The sequence below is a fragment of the Cicer arietinum genome, chromosome 5 (genome assembly GCF_000331145.2).
Source record: "Cicer arietinum cultivar CDC Frontier isolate Library 1 chromosome 5, Cicar.CDCFrontier_v2.0, whole genome shotgun sequence".
Lineage (NCBI taxonomy): Eukaryota > Viridiplantae > Streptophyta > Magnoliopsida > Fabales > Fabaceae > Cicer > Cicer arietinum.
The window spans coordinates 57,918,669-57,931,495 of record NC_021164.2 but is presented as its reverse complement, the minus strand read 5'-3'; the positions used below and the strand labels follow the sequence as shown (position 1 = coordinate 57,931,495).

The following is a 12,827-nucleotide window of genomic DNA, read 5'->3' as shown; positions in this document are numbered from 1 at the left end:
CATTTATCCAAACTAGGAGATAAATTATGGACAAACCACGTGGACCCAAAGACACGAAGTGGTAGTGGGTGAAGAAGGGTATGGGGAAAGAGGACCGAATGAAGGATATTGCCAGTAAGGACAGAAGACGACATATTATTGATAAGGTAGCACGTCGTTAAGACTGCTTCCCCCAAAAAATGAAATGGAACATTGCCATGGAGAAGTAAGGTTGGTGTGGTTTCAATGAGATGTCAATTTTTGCGTTCGACTACCTCGTTTTGCTGGGGTGTATGAGGACATGATGTTTGGTGTAGAATACCGTTGGAAGCCTTAAAAGTTTGAAATTGATGGGACAAATATTCCCAAGCATTATCACTTCTTAAGGTACGAATGGAAACTCCAAATTGAGTTTTAATTTCTTGATAAAATTGCTCAAAAATGGAAAACAGTTAAACTCTATTTTTTATTAAAAATAACCACGTACAACGAGAATAATCATCAATAAAAGTAACAAAAATACTTAGACTCTAAAGTAGACACAGTACGAGAGGGACCCCAAACATCAGAGTGAACTAAAGCAAAGGGAGATGATACTTTTTTTTTGATTCGATCAGGAAAATTACTACGGATGTGTTTCTCTAACTGACACGACTCACAATGTAAAGTAGACAAACTAGGCACCAGTTTTTGTAGTTTGGTAAGACTTGGGTGTCCTAGCTGAGCATGGATAGTATGAGGGGACTCTGTGGCAGAACACGTCTTGGAAAATGTAATAAAGGCCTTATGACTCACATCTGACGCCAATCGTTCATCTCGAATTTCGGTCTTGCAAGGTAACATTATCATTAGTGAAAGTAATAATACAATCATGAGACTGAGTCAATCAACTAACTGAAAGTAAATTAAAGGGGCATCCAAGTACGTAGAGAACAGATGCAACTGAGATGGAAGGGAGAATGTGGATAATGCCAACTCCTTGAGACCGGGTTTGAGTACCATTGTCATAAGTTATAGTATGTAAAAAACCAGATGTAGAGAGTGAATAAAATAGACCTTTATTACCAGTAACATGATCAGACACACTAGAAAATATGCTATTGATATTCTTGAAGAAACATGCCTATTAAATGCCAAGTCAATTGATACTCCTATTGATCCAAATGTCAAACTCCTACCCAATCAAGGGGAGCCTCTATCAGATTTAGGAAGATATAGGAGATTGGTTGGAAAATTAAACTATCTCACAGTCACTCATCTTGACATTTCCTTTGCTGTCAGTGTGGTAAGTCAGTTCTTAAATTCTCCTTGCCAAGAACATATGGATGTTTTCATCTGGATTCTTAAATACTTCAAAAGTGCACCTGGAAAAGGTCTCATTTATGAAGATAGAGGACATACTTAGATAATTGGTTACTCAGATGCCGATTGGGCAGGCTCACCCATAGATAGACGATCAACTTTTGGGTATTGTGTACTTGTCGGAGGAAATTTAATATCTTGGAAGAGTAAGAAACAAAATGTTGTTGCAAGATCCAGCGTTGAGGCAGAATACATGGCCATGACACTAGTAACATGTGAACTCATATGGTTGAAACAGTTACTGAAAGAACTTCAATTTGAAGATGCCAACACAATGACACTAATATGTAATAATCAAGTTGCATTGCACATTGCCCTGAATCCTGTTTTTCATGAAAGGACCAAGAATTTTGAGATTGAATGTCATTTTGTTAGAGAAAAGATCGAATCGGGTGACATCATCACTAGCATTGTCAATTCCAATGATCTGTTAGCATATGTTTTTACAAAGTCATTGCGAGGTCCTAGAATTAATTATATATGTAACAAGTTAGGTGCATTTGATTTATATGTTCCAGCTTGAGGGGGAAAGTTAAAAATATTAGATTAGAATGTAAATAATTAGATTAGATGGGCTGTAAGTATTCCGACCCGTTAGTATTACTGTAAATTAGGGTTGTTTAATACTCTTTGTCTATATAAAGAAATTTCGTTGTGTAGTTGAAACACACGGGTTAATATGTCTCCAAATACTCTTTATATTCAACATGGTATCTAGAGCCTATTGAAAAGACAATCCTAATCGTCAACTACCCAGTGGACCCACTGTTTCCAGTGAATATTTTTTTTCTTTCTTTTTCGGCAAACCGTGTTCTCAACTCCGGTTTCCCCTTCTCTGCCTTTGAAACACTGATTTCTCAATCCTTGTCCATCCGCTCACGCTCTACCATCGTTGTCGTCACTGTCGTCCATGTTTTTGACGGTTTTTTCGACGAACGACCACTCCAGCAGCGTCGTACACCCCTGATCGGCCAAATCCTTCAGTCGCTTCATCAAAAACATCCACACGCGCCCTCTGCCATCACAAGTGTGAGATCCATGCGTCGCCTACAACCACCGCGCGTGACGGCGTGTTCGACAGCCGTTCACGGTGCCGATTCTTCCATAACACTCGCCTCGGCCTCCTGCTTCCATATATGCCCTCAGTTATATATATGCTTCCATATTTATTTATTTATTATTGATTCAATTGCACTAACTTTACTTAGGGTTTGAAAAAATTAGGGTTGAAATTTTTTTCTCTTCCATACATCATTTCTTCCCTGTGCAACTGCGTATTCATTTTTCCTCATCCTTATTATTATTGTTGTTGTTGTTGTTTTTTGTTGGGACCGGATAAATGACACATCAAATTCGACCTAATTCGTCATTTGTACACCCCTAATCAAAATTATCAGTCAATTATTGACCGGTTTGTTATTTGGGAGAAGATTAATTGTGATAGAATATTTATTAATTGTGGTTCACCGTCTTTATGAGATTATGGAGCTTCGTTAGAATATCAAGATTACTTACTCATGTGTTAGGAGAAGCTAAATATGTTGCACACTATTTTGCCCAAGATGGCTTAGTGCATGATCAACTCAATTTATTTGACTTGGTTTTGAGATTTATGCCCTTTTGCTTTGATTGTTGATAGTGTAGGAACCATTTTTCTCCAGGGTTTTACCTTTGTGTTTTCCTTGTTGCATTATCTTTTACTTTATTCAAAAATAAAAAATAAACAAAAATGGATCAATATTGCTCATTTTTCATATGTGCACATAATGTTTTTTTTAGGTTCGTAGATGAAATGATCTTGCTTGGGATAGGGGGCTGCGGCCAACAAAAAAAAAATATATAGGTAAAATGATAAAAATGCTTTTATAAAATTACAAAAATATCTAAAACCCTAAATTAGTATCCTCTCTCTCTTGTTGCGCCGCTGCTGCCTTGCCTTGGCCGTTCGTCGTTAAAACTCAAAAGGTTCATATTTTTCTAATTTGCTGATTTTGCTGATTTGCTGAACATAGTCTTTGAACAAGATGTTTGTGCTGATTTTGCTGATTTGCTGATTTTTGTTGCTAATTTTTGTGCTGATTTTTTGTTACTGGTTTTTGTGCTGATTTAGCTAATTTATGTTTCCTAAATTGGTTGATTTATTGGACAACATATACGGAAGATTTAGAATGATGGCTGCCTGTTTGCTGATTTTGTTTCCTAAATTGCTAATTTTGGTGATTTACAATAAAGAAACATTAATAATGGTTGCTTGTTTTAGAATGCAACTCTTTACATTAATAATGGTTCATGTTTGTTGTGGCTACAATGGTTGTAGAAATGGTATAAGGCACTAAAATTTGTAATGTTTTGTAAGTGAATAATATTCGTGTTTTTTTTCTTCTGAAATCTTGTTTTTAGATCTTTGATTTGGATGGTCTGCCCTGTTGTCAGTCTCTTGAAAGAAAATTCAGGTGTCAGGTGTTGGTGTCTTTTTCTCGCGAAGAAGGATTTGTTGAGCAAGCATAATGTATGTTCCCCATTGAATGAGATTTTTCTATATCACTTTCTTGTTCTATTTGATTGGCACAGTTACTCTGCCCAATTGCTACTTTTGAATTATTATTATTCATAAGATTCTCAAATAGAAAAACAAAGTTATGTTGATGACCCTAAATACAATGGATGAATGAGGTATTTTCATATTGTGAAATTTGAACAGTTTGTTTGACCGTTATTAACCCAAATGCAACGGCAATAGGGATAGTTGTAGCCACAATGATCCTAAATATGATTGAAATATGAATTTTATTTATTCATAAGGAAAAATTATGATGGATCTTGAGTTGTGCTGACCCTAAAATAATGGCTGCTTCTAGGGTGAAGGATTATTAAAGTTCCTCACCTGTGTATTGGCCAAATTGATTGGACACAATGTAACATAAAATATTATGAATGGTTTAGATTTCATAGTTACGTAGTATTTTCAGTTGCATAAAATCTTGCTTCTGTTCCTTAATCTTCTCTTTTGGGCGGTTTTCATTTGGTAAATTTGTGATGTCTAAGAAATTGAAACTCAGGTCGTTTATTTCATTCATCACATTTGTCTTTGGAGAACAATGATCAGCCTTAAAGTTATAGATACGTAATTTGATTAGTCGCCTTTGTTGTGGCTACAATGAGATAAGGTAGATCACACAAGTTTGTGTGGAGGCCGCCCAACTTTGTAATGTTTGATAAGGGTGCATAACTCATTGTATGTCCTGAACCTTAGTTTGTGGACCTTCGATTTGAGTTGGCTTGCTTGGTTGCAATGAATTAGCAGAACAAGGAGTGATTGAGAAGTTTTTGGAATGATTTCTCTATATCTGTTTTAGAAGTTTCTTTATGGAGAAAGGAATGATGCTTTTTTTGCTATATAGTTTCTTGATTGGATTTGGAATTTAGCAGTACTGATATGTTGGCAGGAAAAGAATCATAGATTTTTTTTATCTGCATTATATGTGTGTAATGGCAACTTGTTTTATTTATTGACTAGTGTCGAGGCCTAACTCCTAAGTTCTTATATCTTGGGTGTTAATGGTATATTGGTTCCTTTCAAGCTTGGTGGTGTGAATGACATTGGTTATCTCATTTTAGTTTGTTTTGTTCTGCTGGATGAAATTTATATCACTGAATGCTATTGGTTTTGGTGTTAGCTGCATTTTTGCATTTTCTTGTAACAGAGGGTTTGTCATTCCTTCCACATCTTGTGGTTGTATTTTCTGCATTTTTTTAGTATAACCTTGTTGGTTTAAGCTTTCCATTGCATCTTGGTTTTGGTATATTGAAGAGTAGCATTGGATTATTTTTCACGAATAACATTCATAAGGCATGGAATAGAGTTTCATTATCTTAAATTGTTGATATATAAGTACCTTGTTTCATTTTGGAATTTAGTGCATTGTATTAATTGAAACATGGCTAAATAGTATGTCTTCCTTTTTTCTGCATTCCTATTATACCTCTCAAATGTATTAGCATTTGGGGACTCTGCATTTTTATATTCCAAAAACAAAATGTATTGGCATTTGGTGACCCAACATTTTTAACTGAGTTAGTATATATTCCAAAAACAAAATGACGATTGATGAATTTTTCATATTACAACCAACTTAAATATTTCGTCATGACTCTCAATTTTTTGATAACTAGAATAGATCTCTTGTATTTTTTTTCAGATTGTAGACCCTGTTCACACCAAAAGAATGGAAGACATAAAACTAATAGTTATTGGAGATGATTTGTGGAGGTAATTACAGTTCTGTGCCTAACTATTATCATGGTAAGATATTTTTTGGATTAAAGACCCACATCAAAGAAATATTTAATATTATTTACATCTCTTATTATGGTAATCTATTGTTATGACAAGAGTTTACTTTTAATTTGGTTGCACCCGATCTTTCTTGATATTGTTTACATCTCTTAATATGTTTACTCCTCTTATTATTATGCATTTGAAGAAGTATATGATAAATAAAATCACTTTGGCTGAGGACAATGGTAGGCGTTGGTGTGCGCCAATCTTTTCCTGGTTTTAGGTCCCTAGAATCATAAACAAACAGATCTAAGTCAATCCAATCAATTCATGAATCATTATATTTACAAAAACAGAAAGGGAACTACTTCATATTTTCCTTACATGTTACTTTTTATTATTTATTAAGTGTAATTCATCCTACTGGTGGAGGCAAAATGGATGAGAATTGTTAAAATATTATATTAGAATATAAATAATTAGATTAGATGGGCTGTAAGTATTTCGACCCGTTAGTATTACTGTAAATTAGGGTTGTTTAATACTCTTTGTCTATATAAAGAAATTTCGTTGTGTAATTGAAACACACGGGTTATTCAACATGTCTCTCAATACTCTTTATATTCAATATGGTATCTAGAGCCTATTGAGAGACAACCCTAATCGTCAACTACCCGGTGGACTCACTGTCTCCAGTTAATATTTTTTTCTTTCTTTTTTGCCAAACCGTGTTCTCAACTCCGGTTTCCCCTTCTCTGCCTTTAATATGTTGATTTTTCAATCCTTGTCCATCCGTTCACGCTCTACCGTCGCTGTCGTCACTGTTTTTGACGATTTTTTTTGACGAACGACTAATCCAGTAGCGGCGTACACCCCAGATCGGCCAAACCCTTCAGTCGCGTCATCAGAAACATCCACACGCGCCCTCACGCGCCGTCTGCCATCGCTCGCGGGAGATCCATGCGCCGCCTACCACCACCGCGCGTGACGGCGTGTCCGACAATCGTTCACGGTGCCGATTCTTCGATAGCACTCGCCTCGGCCTCCTGCTTCTTCATGCTTCTTGCACTCTATGGTCTACCTCAGGAGGACTCTGCAACTCGTGATCAAATTTTGGGGTCTATTACTGTTCCAGCAGCCCTACTACCTCATTGATCCTCCTTCGAGTACCAACAAAACATCCACTTGAGCATTCTATTACTTAAGTTCCGGGTGACACTGCTGCCCTTGCATCTTAGGGACATAATCAGAATCGTTCTCGTGGAGGACCATCCAACTCTAAGTCTCGTCCCAAATGTGAGCATTGTAATCGGCTTGGACACACTATTGATCGCTATTGGAAGTTGCATGGTAAGCCTTCGCCTTCAATAAATGCAACTCAGGTTGATCCTTCTTCTACTATTCAGACTGCACCATCTCCACAAGGCTCCCCGACAAATTATGAAGATTTTCTTAGATTGGTTCAGAGTCATCCGAACTCTAGTTCTCCTACTTCAGTTGCACACACTAGTAACTAATATGTTTACCTCTCTCACTCATCTTTTCTCGGTCCTTGGGTTCTTGATTCTGGTGTGCCTGATCATGTTACTGGTAATAAAGGTCTATTTTCTTCACTCTCTACATCTGGTTTTTTACCTACTATAACTTCTGCCAATGGTACTCAAACCCGGTCTCAAGGAGTTGACACTTTCCACATTCTCCCTTCCATCTCAGTTGCATCTGTTCTTTACGTACTTGGATGCCCCTTTAATTTACTTTTAGTTAGTTTATTGACTCAGTCTCATGATTGTATTATTACTTTCACTAATGATAATGTTACCTTGCAAGACCGAAATTCGAGATGAACGATTGGCGTCAGATGTGAGTCATAAGGCCTTTATTACATTTTCCAAGACGTGTTCTGCCACAGAGTCCCCTCATACTATCCATGCTCAGCTAGGACACCCAAGTCTTACCAAACTACAAAAACTGGTGCCTAGTTTGTCTACTTTACATTGTGAGTCGTGTCAGTTAGAGAAACACATCCGTAGTAATTTTCCTGATCGAATCAAAAAAAGAGTATCATCTCCCTTTGCTTTAGTTCACTCTGATGTTTGGGGTCCCTCTCGTACTGTGTCTACTTTAGAGTCTAAGTATTTTTGTTACTTTTATTGATGATTATTCTCGTTGTACGTGGTTATTTTTAATAAAAAATAGAGTTTAACTGTTTTCCATTTTTGAGCAATTTTATCAAGAAATTAAAACTCAATTTGGAGTTTCCATTCGTACCTTAAGAAGTGATAATGCTTGGGAATATTTGTCCCATCAATTTCAAACTTTTAAGGCTTCCAACGGTATTCTACACCAAACATCATGTCCTCATACACCCAGCAAAACGAGGTAGCCGAACGCAAAAATTGACATCTCATTGAAACCACACCAACCTTACTTCTCCATGGCAATGTTCCATTTCATTTTTTGGGGGAAGCAGTCTTAACGACGTGCTACCTTATCAATCATATGTCGTCTTCTGTCCTTACTGGCAATATCCCTCATTCGGTCCTCTTTCCCCATACCCTTCTTCACCCACTACCACTTCGTGTCTTTGGGTCCACGTGGTTTGTCCATAATTTATCTCCTAGTTTGGATAAATGGTCAGCTCGGTCACTCAAGTGTGTCTTTCTCGGTTATCATCGGTCCTAAAAGGGCTATCGTTGTTATTCTCTCACACTACACCGCTACGTTACATCAGTCGATGTTACCTTTTTCGAGTGTGTACAATATTTTAAACCTACCCATATAGCTATTGAGTCATATCAAGACATTAATCTCGAACCTCCTCAAGTAGTTATCCTTATCCCATCCACTCATATTCCTATCGAACCTGTCGAGTCTGCCCCCAAACTCCACAACCACTACAAACATATAAGCATCGTCGCTTATCCTCTGTTGTGATTGTTCCTGTTCCCATTACAGACTCTCCTCCGACGCCACCTCCCGATCCGGCCCTGCCACCTGAGCATGACCTTCCCATTTCTCTTCGTAAGGATATTCGCATCACCCGTAATCCATTTCCTCATTATATTGATTTGTGTTATCATCATCTTTCTCCTTTACATTACAATTGATTGTCCTCCTTGTCTTCTGTTTCATTTCCTAAAACTATAAGTGAAGCATTATCCCACCATGAGTGGAGGCAAACAATGCTTGATGAGATGTGTGCTCTACAAAGCAGTGGTACTTGGGAATTAGTTCCTTTATCTCATTCCATGAGATAAAGCCAACGACACCCGACTAACGACTTCCCATGAGATAAAGGAACTGATTCTCAAGTACCACTACTTTGTAGAGCACACATCTCATCAAGCATTGCTTGCCTCCACTCAGAGTGAGATAATGCTTCACTTGTAGTTTTAGGAATAGAAACCGAAGACAAGTAGGACAAGCAAGTGTAATGTAAAGGAGAAAGACGATGATAACACAAATTAATATAATAAGGAGATGGATTACGGGTGGTGCGAATATCCTTACGAAGAGCAATGGGAAGGTCATGCTCAGGTGGCAGGGCCGGATCCGAAGGTGGCGTCGGAGGATAGTCTGTAATGGGAACAGGAACATACACAACAGAGGATAAGCGACGATGCTTCTATGTTTGTAGTGGTTGTGGAGGTTAGGGGGCAGACTCGACAGGTTCTGTAGGAATATGAGTGGGTGGGATAGGGATAACTACTTGAGGAGGTTCAGGATTAATTTCTTGATAGGGCTTAGTTGCTATATGGGTAGGTTTAAAATATTGTACACACTTGAAAAAGGTAACATCGGCTGATGTAACGTAGCGGTGTAGTGTGGGAGAATAACAACGATAGCCCTTTTAGGACCGATGATAACCGAGAAAGAAACACTTGAGTGATCGAGCTGACCATTTATCCAAACCAGGAGATAAATTGTGGACAAACCACGTGGACCCAAAGACACGAGGTGGTAGTGGGTGAAGAAGGGTATGGGGAAAGAGGACCGAATGATGGATATTTCCAGTAAGGACAGAAGACAACATATGATTGATAAGGTAGCACGTCGTTAAGACTGCTTCCCCCAAAAAGCAAAATGGAACATTGCCATGGAGAAGTAAGGTTCGTGTGGTTTCAATGAGATATCAATTTTTGCGTTCGACTACCTCGTTTTGCTAGGGTGTGTGAGGACATGATGTTTGGTGTAGAATACCGTTGGAAGCCATAAAAGTTTGAAATTGATGGGAAAAATATTCTCGAGCATTATCACTTCTTAAGGTACGAATGGAAACTCCAAATTGAGTTTTAATTTCTTGATAAAATTGCTCAAAAATGGAAAACAGTTTAGTTCTATTTTTCATTAAAAATAACCACGTACAATGAGAATAATCATCAATAAAAGTAACAAAATACTTAGACTGTAAAGTAGACACAGTTATAGTATGTAAAAAACCAGATGTAGAGAGTGAATAACATAGACCTTTATTACCAGTAACATGATCAGACACACCAGAAAATATGCTATTGATATTCTTGAAGAAACATGCCTATTAAATGCCAAGTCAATTGATACTCCTATGGATCCAAATGTCAAACTCCTACCCAATCAAGGGGAGCCTCTATCAGATTTAGGAAGATATAGGAGATTAGTTGGAAAATTAAACTATCTCACAGTCACTCATCTTGACATTTCCTTTGCTGTCAGTGTGGTAAGTCAGTTCTTAAATTCTCCTTGCCAAGAACATATGGATGTTTTCATCTGGATTCTTAAATACATCAAAAGTGCACCTCGAAAAGGTCTCATTTATGAAGATAGAGGACATACTTAGATAATTGGTTACTCAGATGCCGATTGGGCAAGCTCACCCATAGATAGACGATCAACTTTTGGGTATTGTGTACTTGTCGGAGGAAATTTAATATCTTGGAAGAGTAAGAAACAAAATGTTGTTGCAAGATCCAACGTTGAGGCAGAATACATGGGCATGGCACTAGTAACATGTGAACTCATATGGTTGAAACAATTACTGAAAGAACTTCAATTTGAAGAGGCCAACACAATGACACTAATATGTGATAATCAAGCTGCATTGCACATTGCCTCGAATCCTGTTTTTCATGAAAGGACCAAGAATTTTGAGATTGAATGTCATTTTGTTAGAGAAAAGATCGAATCGGGTGACATCCTCACTAGCATTGTCAATTCCAATGATCAGTTAGCATATGTTTTTACAAAGTCATTGCGAGGTCCTAGAATTAATTATATATGTAACAAGTTAGGTGCATTTGATTTATATTTTCCAGCTTGAGGGGAAATGTTAAAAATATTAGATTAGAATGTAAATAATTAGATTAGATGGGCTGTAAGTATTCCGACCCGTTAGTATTACTGTAAATTAGGGTTGTTTAATACTCTTTGTCTATATAAAGAAATTTCGTTGTGTAGTTGAAACATACGGGTTAATATGTCTCCAAACACTCTTTATATTCAACATGGTATCTAGAGTCTATTGAAAGACAATCCTAATCGTCAATTACCCAGTGGATCCACTGTTTCCGGTGAATATTTTTTTTCTTTCTTTTTCGGCAAACCGTGTTCTCAACTCCGGTTTCCCCTTCTCTGCCTTTGAAACACTGATTTCTCAATCCTTGTCCATCCGTTCACGCTCTACCATCGTTGTCGTCACTGTCGTCCATGTTTTTGACGGTTTTTTCGAAGAACGACCACTCCAGCAGCGTCGTACATCCCTGATCGGCCAAATCCTTTAGTCGCTTCATCAAAATCATCCACACGCGCCCTCTGCCATCACAAGTGTGAGATCCATGCGTCGCCTACAACAACCGCGCGTGACGGCGTGTTCGACAACCGTTCACGGTGTCGATTCTTCCATAGCAATCGCCTCGGCCTCCTGCTTCCATATATGCCCTCAGTTATATATATATGCTTCCATATTTATTTATTTATTATTGATTCAATTGCACTAACTTTACTTAGGGTTTGAAAAAATTAGGGTTGAAATTTTTTTCTCTTCCATACATCATTTCTTCCCTGTGCAACTGCGTATTCATTTTTCCTCATCCTTATTATTATTGTTGTTGTTGTTGTTTTTTGTTGGGACCGGATAAAGGACACATCAAATTCGACCTAATTCGTCATTTGTACACCCCTAATCAAAATTATCAGTCAATTATTGACCGGTTTGTTATTTGGGAGAAGATTAATTGTGATAGAATATTTATTAATTGTGGTTCACCGTCTTTATGAGATTATGGAGCTTCGTTAAAATATGAAGATTACTTACTCATGTGTTAGGAGAAGCTAAATATGTTGCACACTATTTTGCCCAAGATGGCTTATTGCATGATCAACTCAATTTATTTGACTTGGTTTTGAGATTTATGCCCTTTTGCTTTGATTGTTGATAGTGTAGGAACCATTTTTCTCCAGGGTTTTACCTTTGTGTTTTCCTTGTTGCATTATCCTTTACTTTATTCGAAAATAAAAAATAAACAAAAATGGATCAATATTGCTCATTTTTCATATGTGCACATAATGTTTTTTTTAGGTTCGTAGATGAAATGATCTTGCTTGGGATAGGGGGCTGCGGCCAACAAAAAAAATATATATAGGTAAAATGATAAAAATGCCTTTATAAAATTACAAAAATACCTAAAACCCTAAATTAGTATCCTCTCTCTCTTGTTGCGCCGCTGCTGCCTCGCCTTGGCCGTTCGTCTTTAAAACTCAAAAGGTTCAGATTTTTCTAATTTGCTGATTTTGCTGAACATAGTCTTTGAACAAGATGTTTGTGCTGATTTTTTGTTACTGGTTTTTGTGTGATTTTTGTTGATTTAGCTAATTTATGTTTCCTAAATTATTTGATTTATTGGACAACATATACGGAAGATTTAGAATGATGGCTGCCTGTTTGCTGATTTTGTTTCCTAAATTGCTAATTTTGGTGATTTACAATAAAGAAACATTAATAATGGTTGCTTGTTTTAGAATGCAACTCTTTACATTAATAATGGTTCCTGTTTGTTGTGGCTACAATGGTTGTAGAAATGGTATAAGGTTGATTGTGCAAGTTAGTGTACTAACCACTAAAATTTGTAATGTTTTGTAAGGGAACAATATTCGTGTTTTTTTTCTTCTGAAATTTTGTTTTTGGATCTTTGATTTGGATGGTCCGCCCTGTTGTCAGTCTCTTGAAAGAAAA

At 37.1% G+C, this 12,827-nt stretch overlaps 1 long non-coding RNA gene across 1 annotated transcript in view; it reads left to right on the top strand.

Annotated features, from left to right (window-relative positions):
• Positions 1 to 232: 232 nt before the first annotated feature.
• LOC101513174 (uncharacterized) overlaps positions 233 to 12,827 on the top strand; it is a 29,022-nt gene continuing 16,427 nt past the window's right edge. The window contains exons 1-2 of the long non-coding RNA XR_012163083.1: positions 233 to 3,306; positions 3,742 to 5,644. This is a non-coding gene — a long non-coding RNA (uncharacterized lncRNA). The remainder of the gene's footprint in view (positions 3,307 to 3,741; positions 5,645 to 12,827) is intronic.